Here is a 9,405-nt window from a genome sequence, read left to right as displayed (position 1 = left end):
ACTTGGACAGTTGTACAGCCTGGTTGTGGCAACAGTGCTTGTAAAGTAACAGAGCAGAGGGATGGGTGGTATCCATAACAGACCATTAGAGTGTTTTGATTGTGGAGGAGTGTCCCACAAGAGAAAGACGATCAACCCTGTTCCCACGGAAAGCATCTACTTACTTTCCCCTGGAGCAGAATGACTAAATTATACATCCTGTTTGACTCACCTGAAATCTTGACCCCTGTGGAGCTTCTCCATGCCCTTCAGCTGGCTTGGCTGGAGTTTACTGGTTCACTCACTCTGAGTGACCTCCTTGTTATTGTGAACTCAGGTAACCTTTTCCACAGACCCTTCAGTAGTTGTTACTTCTCGGACTTGGCACACAGCCACTAATCAAACAGTGTCAGGTAGAGCTTGCTGGAGAGTCTGTGGTGGTTTAAACACAGTGAAATGTAATGAGAAAAAGGAGAGACTTCAAAGGACGTTTGAACAGATGAATGTTTTGAATGTTTAGTGATGTCACACTTCACAGAAATTACCAGAGATGAAGGTGCATGGTAAGAGCTAGTGAGGGAAAGGTAGAAGATTGTGGGTGTCCTCGTGGGCATTTGGGATGTCCATTAGTGAGCTGGGATGCTCTAGGAGTTCTAATCTTGCCTTGCTCCTTTTAACTCTCCTCTGGAGATCAGACCTTCCCTGATAAGGTATTCTTTAGCCCTGCCATCTCTCCTACTGGTATTTATTTACAGATTCATTAAGTACTATTTTCCGTAGTTAGTTTAATTAGGGACTTCTCAGCTCTGATAAAAGATTGTATTAAAGCCTACATAATCCCTGCCTGGCTTATTTGTTTGCAGACTAATTCTCCAGTCATGTTAATTTAATAAGACCTCTTTTAATATTCCGCTCCACCTGTGTTTCTGTGATCCTAGTGGAAAACTTTGCTGGAAAACTCGGCCAACATGTAGGCAAAGGGACTGCCTCAAGCCCCCAGTTTTTGCATTTTTTTTTTAGACCTTCTGCAGTTTCCTAATAAAACTGAAATCAGTGGAATGGACCCCAAAATTGCAAAGATCTGGGTGCTTTCTAGAGATGGGATCTAAGCTTAAGCACTTGATTACTCTTTTTATTACTTATTTTTACTGTGGATATACACTAGATTAGATTTATGGGATGAATTCCTGACTTCTAAAGACTATTTATTGACTCTGGTAGTGGCAGATACCGCTAGCTCTCAGGTCCCTAACTTGGGTGTTAATTTTTCTGGTGTCTGAGTTATTCACACAGAGCTGGATGTGACACCAGACCTGTAGGAGCCCTGGTCTCCTCTGGAGTAACAGCTGGAGGCCAGAAGGAAACCTGGGGCATCTCCAGTAGCATCAGACTTCTTCATGCAGGCAGCTGTATTCTGCCATGGGCGAGAACCTGACTGATGTAAAAGTCTCCTCTTTTGCTATAGAAGAATCTTATATTACAGCATATTCTAATTAAATTTGACCGTTTATATTTAAGATAGCACACACTGTGGAGAACAGTGCTTCTGAGGTTTGGCACTGCTACGGTGATTAACAACCAACACAGCTCTTCTGGAAACATAAAAATGTATTAAGCCATGAGGGTTCAGTACTTTGACCCAAGTAAAATATGCTATGTTCCAGTACTTAAAGGGGGCTTATAAAAAGGAAGGAGAGCAACTTTTTACATAGGAGGGCAAGGGGCAATAGTTTTAAACTAAAAGAGGAGAGATTTAAATTAGGTATTAGGAAGTTCTTTGCTGTGAGAGTGGTGAGGCACTGGAATAGGTTGCCCAGAGAAGTTGTGGATACCCCATCCCTGAAAGTGTTCAAGGCCAAGTTGGACGGGGCCCTGAGCAACCTGATCTAGCGAGTGGCATCCCTGCCCATGGCAGGGGCATGGAACTAGATATTTAAGGTCCTCTCCAATCAAACCATTCTATGATGATTCCATGATTCTATGTTAGTCGAAATTGCTGTGCATGCCTCTGTAATTTAAAATAGCAAGCAGCCATATAGTCAAGAGACTATGTAAAATTCCTTTTTTATCTGAACTTTCAGAAAATTAAAACACATATGGAAATAATAGTAATAAGGTAGGTGAAGGGGAAGCAGCTGAACCCCTGTGAGGTTTGTTTGTTGGAAGGCTTTTCCCAGGCACTGTACCTTTAGATGCTTTCTTGTATAACCATCTTGTAACACAAGGCTGGGCTGTGTTGTCATGGAGACTTTTGGGTTACCTCATCATTTTGCTAGAAAAGACAAATTTCAGAGCGGCTGTCATTGTACTAATTTAGTCACGAGACCAGACTTCCCACTGGTGCTCTCCCTTCAGTCTCATCCTTGTTTACACTAAATCTTGTTTATGCCATTGCAGGCATAAGAGTGGTTGCATGTTCTTTTATGAAGCTGTCTTCATGTGAATCCACAGAGCACAGAGCAATAAATTAGTGTGAAGAGAGATTTATGGCCAAGCTGAGAAAAGCCTGAAGAGAGGCTTCAGTTTGAGAAAGGAAGAAATCTGAGCTGCCATCACCAGAAACCTGGTTGACTGTTTGATCTGTCGTGTGGCACTGACTGCCCAGAGCCTGGGGAAAAAACATCTAGACACTGTATATGTGATGTCTAAAATAAAACCTGAATAGTGCCATTGTTTCTGTCTGTGAGGATTCCACATTCAGAACTGTGTCCAAAGGATCCCCAGCTGACATTGGAAATGACGAATTTGAATGCATTTTGTTGCAAAATGGTTTGTGTGCACTGGGCTTTCTCTGCTCTCTGCTTATACCTCTTCTTCAAATGGGATTTGCCCTGCAGTTACATGGCAAAATGGGGATTACTCCTGATGTCTACAGGGTTGGTCTCAGGCAGCTGCCCACCTAAAAGGGTTTAAGAGATAATTAACATCTAACTGTTGCAAGCAGCTTCCAAACATGACTTTTCTCTCTCTTGCCTTTCCACTTTCCAACCTCCCTCAGCTCAAGGTTGTCCGGACATCCACTGTAACCTTTACTTTTGGGAATTCATAAATCCTTTCTCAATCCGTTGCTTTCCCTGCTCCAGCCTCATATGCCCTCAGACCTCCATGATGCTCTTCTCTCTCTTTGTTTTGCCTGTCATCTCCCTTCTGGCTGAAACCATGGAGGTTATCAGACGCTGCTGGTATTAGACAGTTATGAAGAATTTTCAGGGAAGCCAATCTCTATCCGTAACCCCTCCCCAGGAGGTATGTGTAGGTGAAGGTGACAAATGGCATGAAGCCCTCACAAGGCTATTTCAGACAGACAACGTGGGAAGAAAATGGCCCTCTGGTTGTCTGAGTTGCTGTGTCCTGTCTGCTGTCCCTCAGACTTATTTCACCTTTACAGGGCATGAAGATTACGTGAAACCTATTTCAGGCTGATGTCCTGAGAGGACTGTTTGTCCTTATGAGTGCTTCTTTTTTCTTTTTTTTTTTTCTGTCCTCCTCACCTAGAGGGAAATCAAAATGTTTCTGGGTTGTTGTAGATTGTCAGTGCTTGTCCTCCTCATTGTCTCTTTCCAAGTCAATTCATCTCAGGACTCTGAGATAAGACACCCTCCACACCCCGTGTTTCAGGGAGCAAGGAGGTTACACTTTGGATTTTGTCTACTTGGTGAAAAAGAACTTTACTTTCTCCTTCTGAATGATGCTTTCTTCCACGTTAAAAGATTGAGGGGTAAACAATAAAACCCCAACTGATTGTAGAGACGCAAAAGATTCCTCAACTGTCACAGGCTCCTCCCTTCCTTTTTTGCTTTCTAGTCTTCTCTTTCAACATCTCCCCCCCAGGTTTCAGTCCTCCTTTTGGTCGCCCCAGTGCCCCAGACACACCATAATGCAGAGGGAGGCTGGGTATGGGTGTTGTTTGTGATTGCTGTGGTTGGAGCAACACCCAAATCTTCACTAGCTAGAACTGCTGTTGGAAATAAGGCCAAATTTTCCTGCTAAAGGGATGATAAATTTCATTAGTCTCCCTGTGATTCCTTCTTAGCTTCATCATGGTGCTGGAAATTCTGAGAGAAACATCATTCTTAACATAAGGGTCTAGGAAGACCCTGTCATTCTTGAATCTTGACTTGAAAATCTCCCAGGAATTAACAAATTGATATTAAGTCTTCTGGGATCTGGTGCTGGTGTTCCCACACAAAGTTTCCCACAAGTCTGAAATGGCACCAAATTCCTAGAGAAGCTTATATCCATGGGAAGGAGAGTCAGGTCTAAACTCTCATGCTGATTGTTTTTGTAGATCATCTTGGCTTCTCCCAGTTTAGGTCAGTGGACACCTGCTAACTTACACTACCTGGGAATAATTCCCAGAGAATGTTGAACAGCCCCATCCCATGCATCCTTTAATCGGTATTTGACTTCAAGAAATATAATGAGGTAGGAAGGGAAATATTTGATATCTGTCCTGACCTGCATGTTGTGCTCTGCAGTAGTGAGAGCTCGTACAGAGGACGGATCCCTGCATTCCTTCTCAAGAGTAATCAAGGAGTAACCAAAGTACTATGTGTTCTTTCAGTAGTATGATGCAAAAACTTTTATGCTTTTTCAGCAGAAAGTGTTTCAGTTGCTGCTTTGCTGTGACATGTCTAAGGCAGTGGTTTTCCCAAACCCAAAGAACCAGGTATGCAGCAACAAAAGAGGACTGGTTATGGTCTCAGTGTAAGATCTTAGGCAGGTTATTTAAAACCTTTTGACATAATACAGTAGAAAAAGGTATCCTTATTTTAAATGCTTCGAATTTAAAATGTGTTGCGGGTGCTTAGTCCCACTAAGATGCTTCTAGATCTCAGGAAAGCTAGGCTAGACTAAGTGCTTGATGGTTATTTAAAGCAATCTTCTGCATGTAGCCAGCCACCATAAATCTTACTTAGAAATGCCAGCATACACATTTGTAAAATATGGACACGATGAAGGAGACTGCAGCTTTTAAAAAGTGGCAGAAAAGATACCTCTTGTGGCTCTCTACCTGGCCCTGGTTGGTCTTCAAATGTAGCACATTAGCCAAATTATCCTACTGATGCAAAGTGTGCTTGTGGAATGGGCAGAGATATTTCAACATTCCTCTACCATCAGAGATAAAATCCCCTTAAAATGTATGAAATCCTGCAGTAATCTATTTCTTCAAGAGATCATCAAATCTCTTGTATGCAGTGATTAACTAGAATGTCCCAATTGCTTTTGCCTGCAAAGAGCTTGGGAGGGATGGATTAAATGCTTTTGCTAATTACCCACCCTGCTTGGCTCAGATGGGTGTATATGTACCAGTTATATTTATCTGGCAGGTGTTCCTTTCCTCTCTGTCCTTTGGACTTGTTGTTCCCTGTGCTGTTACTCAATCAAGGCTTATGGAAAAAAGGAATAAATAAAAGAAATGAGTAAGATGCTTAAGCAGTCTGTACCAGCACAGCAGTGTGGAAGGTACACAAGGATCCCTGAACATCTGACCTCTCCTTCAGAAGCTACTGCAGGCCTTGTTAGATAGGAAAGCTGAGGCAGAGGAGTTAAGACCACAGCAATTAAAGTATTTCCTCACACTCAGAGTTCTTTGTTTATCTAAATGCAGAATTTAGGTAACATTTAGTTCATCAGTACTTATGCAAAACCTCATTAATTTGATGTATACTCTACTTCAGAGCAAGTTTACAAGGCAGGGAATTTCTGTTGCCTTTTGTTAAAGATTGGGTGCCATAGAATGTGACAAAGAAGTGGCTTGGTTCATATGAGTGAAAAAGTCTCGCCTGGGCTGGGATTCAGAGCTGCCTCTTGAGCAGTGAACAGGAAACTGCCACCTACCAGATTGCCAACTCTGACTTCATGTCACTGGAATATGACAAACAAAACTAAAGATATCAGCCAAAGATGCTTGGATACCCACTGTGAGCAGACAACAGTCCTGTGGCTTTCTTAAACCACCTCTGCAAACCAGTGAGTTACCAGAAATCTGGAGCAAAAGAAAAGGGACAGATTCAGGCAGGATTTTAAGAGTTAGCTTTAGACACAAAGAATATGACGAGTGGAACGTGTGGATAAAACCCCAGATGAGTTTTGATTTTATTAGCCAGTGGGCTGAGACTTCACTACAGAGTATATGTAAGATCTCAGTGTTGACTTCCTTCCTTTTCTTTCCTTCTTTCTGTTGTCTGAGGAGGCCCATGTCTCTGTAATTTAGTGAGACAGATGCTGTGCTGCCAGAGATTATGACAGTCATGGGAATGTCTTTGAATTGCGTGTAATATACCAGTTTATAGCTCCACAGCCAGCTCTGTCAGCTTGTGTGGGCGAGGGTTTGACCTTCTGTTTTGGGATGCCATTCTGGATTCCAGAACAGAACACATTTCACTTGGGCACTGCGGTTGTCCACAGCCTCTTCCGAGATGGAGAATAATCTCATACCCTTCTGTCCTTCAGTGAACGGAGCCAAAGGCTAGACACACTGACTTCTGTCACCTGAAATCCTGGGAAGATTGCCATAACACACTCTGCTTCAACTTCCCTTCTACCTGTCAGCTTTACTGCTGCCTGACATAGCACACAAGACACTTCAAAGTCAGACAGTGCTCAGGCAGCCACGCTGAAGAGGTGGCAGTGACATTTCTGCGGTCCCACTGATACCCCTAATGTAATGATCAGTTTTCGTGTGCCTGTGTGGGTAAGTCATTCTAAATTCATGATGCCATTATGAAACACCTCCCTGCCAACCTCAGTGGGACGTCATAGGGGTTAATTAAATGCTTGCAGTGTATTCTGTCACACTGAGATGCATGGTGCTGCAGAGGGCAAAATATTGTTACAAATAAAAGTCTATCACGATCTGGGAGAGTGGGTGTCTATGTTAAAAAAAAATTAATAAAGTGTCTATTACAGTCCCTTTCTGTTGTATTATGCAAGCACAGTGTAAGTCATGAACTCTGAGAGATTCTCCTCAAAGGCAGGTCCCTCTGACGCAAGATGCTGTCTCACACAAAGCAAATAAATGATGAGTGTTAGATACAGAGCCTGAAACTGGGAATAATCTTAATTTTGTTTGTTTGTTTGTGTTTCTTTCTTGTTTTGTTTTGAATTCTTACCTTGTGCTCAAGATCTGCCACAATCCCTCTGGATGGTTTTGGCTCTTTTTTCAGAGAAATATGAGTTTTCACATAGATTGTAACTAGAAAAATTTGGGCTTTTAATTGTATTTGTATATCTATATTGTATATATCTAGAACTATTTAGATAACTTTTAAATGTGGATCCAGTCAGCCAACATTCTGTGGAAGGATTTTTGTAGAATGTATATAATCATGATGGGTCTATCATTCTGCAGTGTATCTGAAGTGCTTCAGTATGTCAAAATATCTCGAACAAAGGTGAAATCTGCCTCATGCTGAGACCATGAAGCTATCCTTATCTCAGCCACTGAGTCTGAAAATGACTTTCACAGAACCTGTCACCCAGAACATGAGATGGACATCAGTATGCTGCTCAGAGGGTGTTGATATATCATATCAGCAAACTGCTCAGCTTGCTAAGGATGAAACCCAAGGATCCTGCTTGTTCATTCACTTTCCATGCTGTGACTTGTTTTGCATTTGATATCCTTCTCTGGGTAAAGCAACTAGCACTTATGTGTCACTAAGTGGTAGCCATAAAGAAAATCAGCTACGCTTGTCTCTGCTATCACCAGAGGGGAGCAGTCCTAAAGGCAAAATAAGATAGTGTGAATCATAAGAGAAAATAAAATTCCCATCTCCTTTTGCACAGTCTCCAGGCATCATTTGTACTCCAGCACAACTGCAGCCAGTGGGAAAACTCTAGATATTATTACCACTCCTGTCTTTATTAGCACCAATCTGGAATTAGCACTGCATGAGGCACTATTTGTCACAGTGCTGTCTCAGAACAGATTACAAACATCACGATGGGACACTGGGACAGATAAAGTGAGGATCATTTGAGGTATATCTCATGTTCTCACGCTGGGACAGTAAAGCTTGCTTTGATCTTAATAACTCTCAGGTATAGAAGCCAGCAGGTTCACGTAGCTCAGAAGGCATTAAATGAAACACTAGTGTGTGAAATATTTTACTGGGAAAATGCTCTCTTTTTTCCTGTCCACAAGAAGCTATATGGTGTACATTTTTGGGAAGTTATTGCAGAACTAGCAGATGCCAGTGGAGAAGGTAAAAGTGATGTTGGAAGACTGGAGTTGTTAAAGCAGTAGTGGGAAGAGGTAATGGCTAAATGGTGGGGTTTGTAGAGAGAAGTAGACTTGACCTAGCTGGTAGAGGCAGATGAGCATTAAGATCTGTTATCAGTGATGTTGTAGCTCCTGTTTGTCCAGCATAACCTTCTTGAAGGAGATTTAATTTAAATGAGGAAGCTTCCTGATGTTTACTGAAAATTGAGCTTATTAAATTAATTCTGTTTATGTTTTATTAGAACTTCAAAACAATCTGCTCTATTCAGTACTGAATACTTTTATAGGACAGTAAAGTTACCAGAGCAGTTAATATATGCACTAATGCAGAAGCTGTAAATATTTTCAGTGCAGTCCAAGTATCTTAAATAACACTTACAGCGTTGCTCTTGCTTTTACTCCGAGAAGATGTTTATAATTCATGCAAATAGGTGTTAAAAGCATCTGTGCTTCTGGAAACATTTTGAATTGTGGTGATTTGTTCTTCTACCCTGGTCTTAATTTTCCTCTCTCTTCACTAATGTGTGTGGTCTAATGCAGAGTACCAAACCATTAAAGCAAGAAATCCTGCAGGTAAGACGTAGGGTGGGGTGGCTCAATAGCTCTGCTTGCTTCCTGCTTCCTGTTGTACCACCCCTGTTGCCTTCATTTCTCCAGGAAGGAGGTGGGACTGGAAATAATCTTGAAATGTTAGCTATGCCATGTGTCCTCACACAGCCTCCCACTTCTACTTAGCCAATTACTCAGTCCACAGTAGGAGTCAGCCCAAATTGATCTGAAGTTACTCATTGCCCAGTCAATCAGGTGAGTTGGTGGTACCTGCAGTTCTGTGCTTTCTGTTCTTCTCCCCTGATCTGCACTGATTTCCAGTCTCACCTACACATTTTGGAGGTGAGAAGAGAGCAAAGTGTGAGGAGAATTGGTGCTCTGGGGAGAGGATGTAGATCAGGAGATGAACCTGCAGAGACAGAGATGATGGGAGGAACTGGGATGGATGGACCTCAGACTGATGGGAATAATGCACTGTCAGGAAGGTTTGCTCTAAAACAAAACAAACCAGGAACCACTTGACTGGGAGTTTCTTTTTCCCATCTGGAAACACAGACATATTACAGTGGTGTGCACCATAGATGAATCTTTTTGTGAGAAATGCCTGAGTAGAGTTATTTTTCTTCTGGTCTGAGTATTTGTAGAAAGCA

The sequence above is a fragment of the Manacus candei genome, unplaced genomic scaffold, assembly GCF_025592945.1.
Source record: "Manacus candei isolate 608988 ecotype Guabito, Panama unplaced genomic scaffold, ASM2559294v1 h1tg000013l, whole genome shotgun sequence".
Classification (NCBI taxonomy): domain Eukaryota; kingdom Metazoa; phylum Chordata; class Aves; order Passeriformes; family Pipridae; genus Manacus; species Manacus candei.
The sequence above is the reverse complement of the archived record's forward strand: the minus strand, read 5'-3'. Positions refer to the sequence as shown.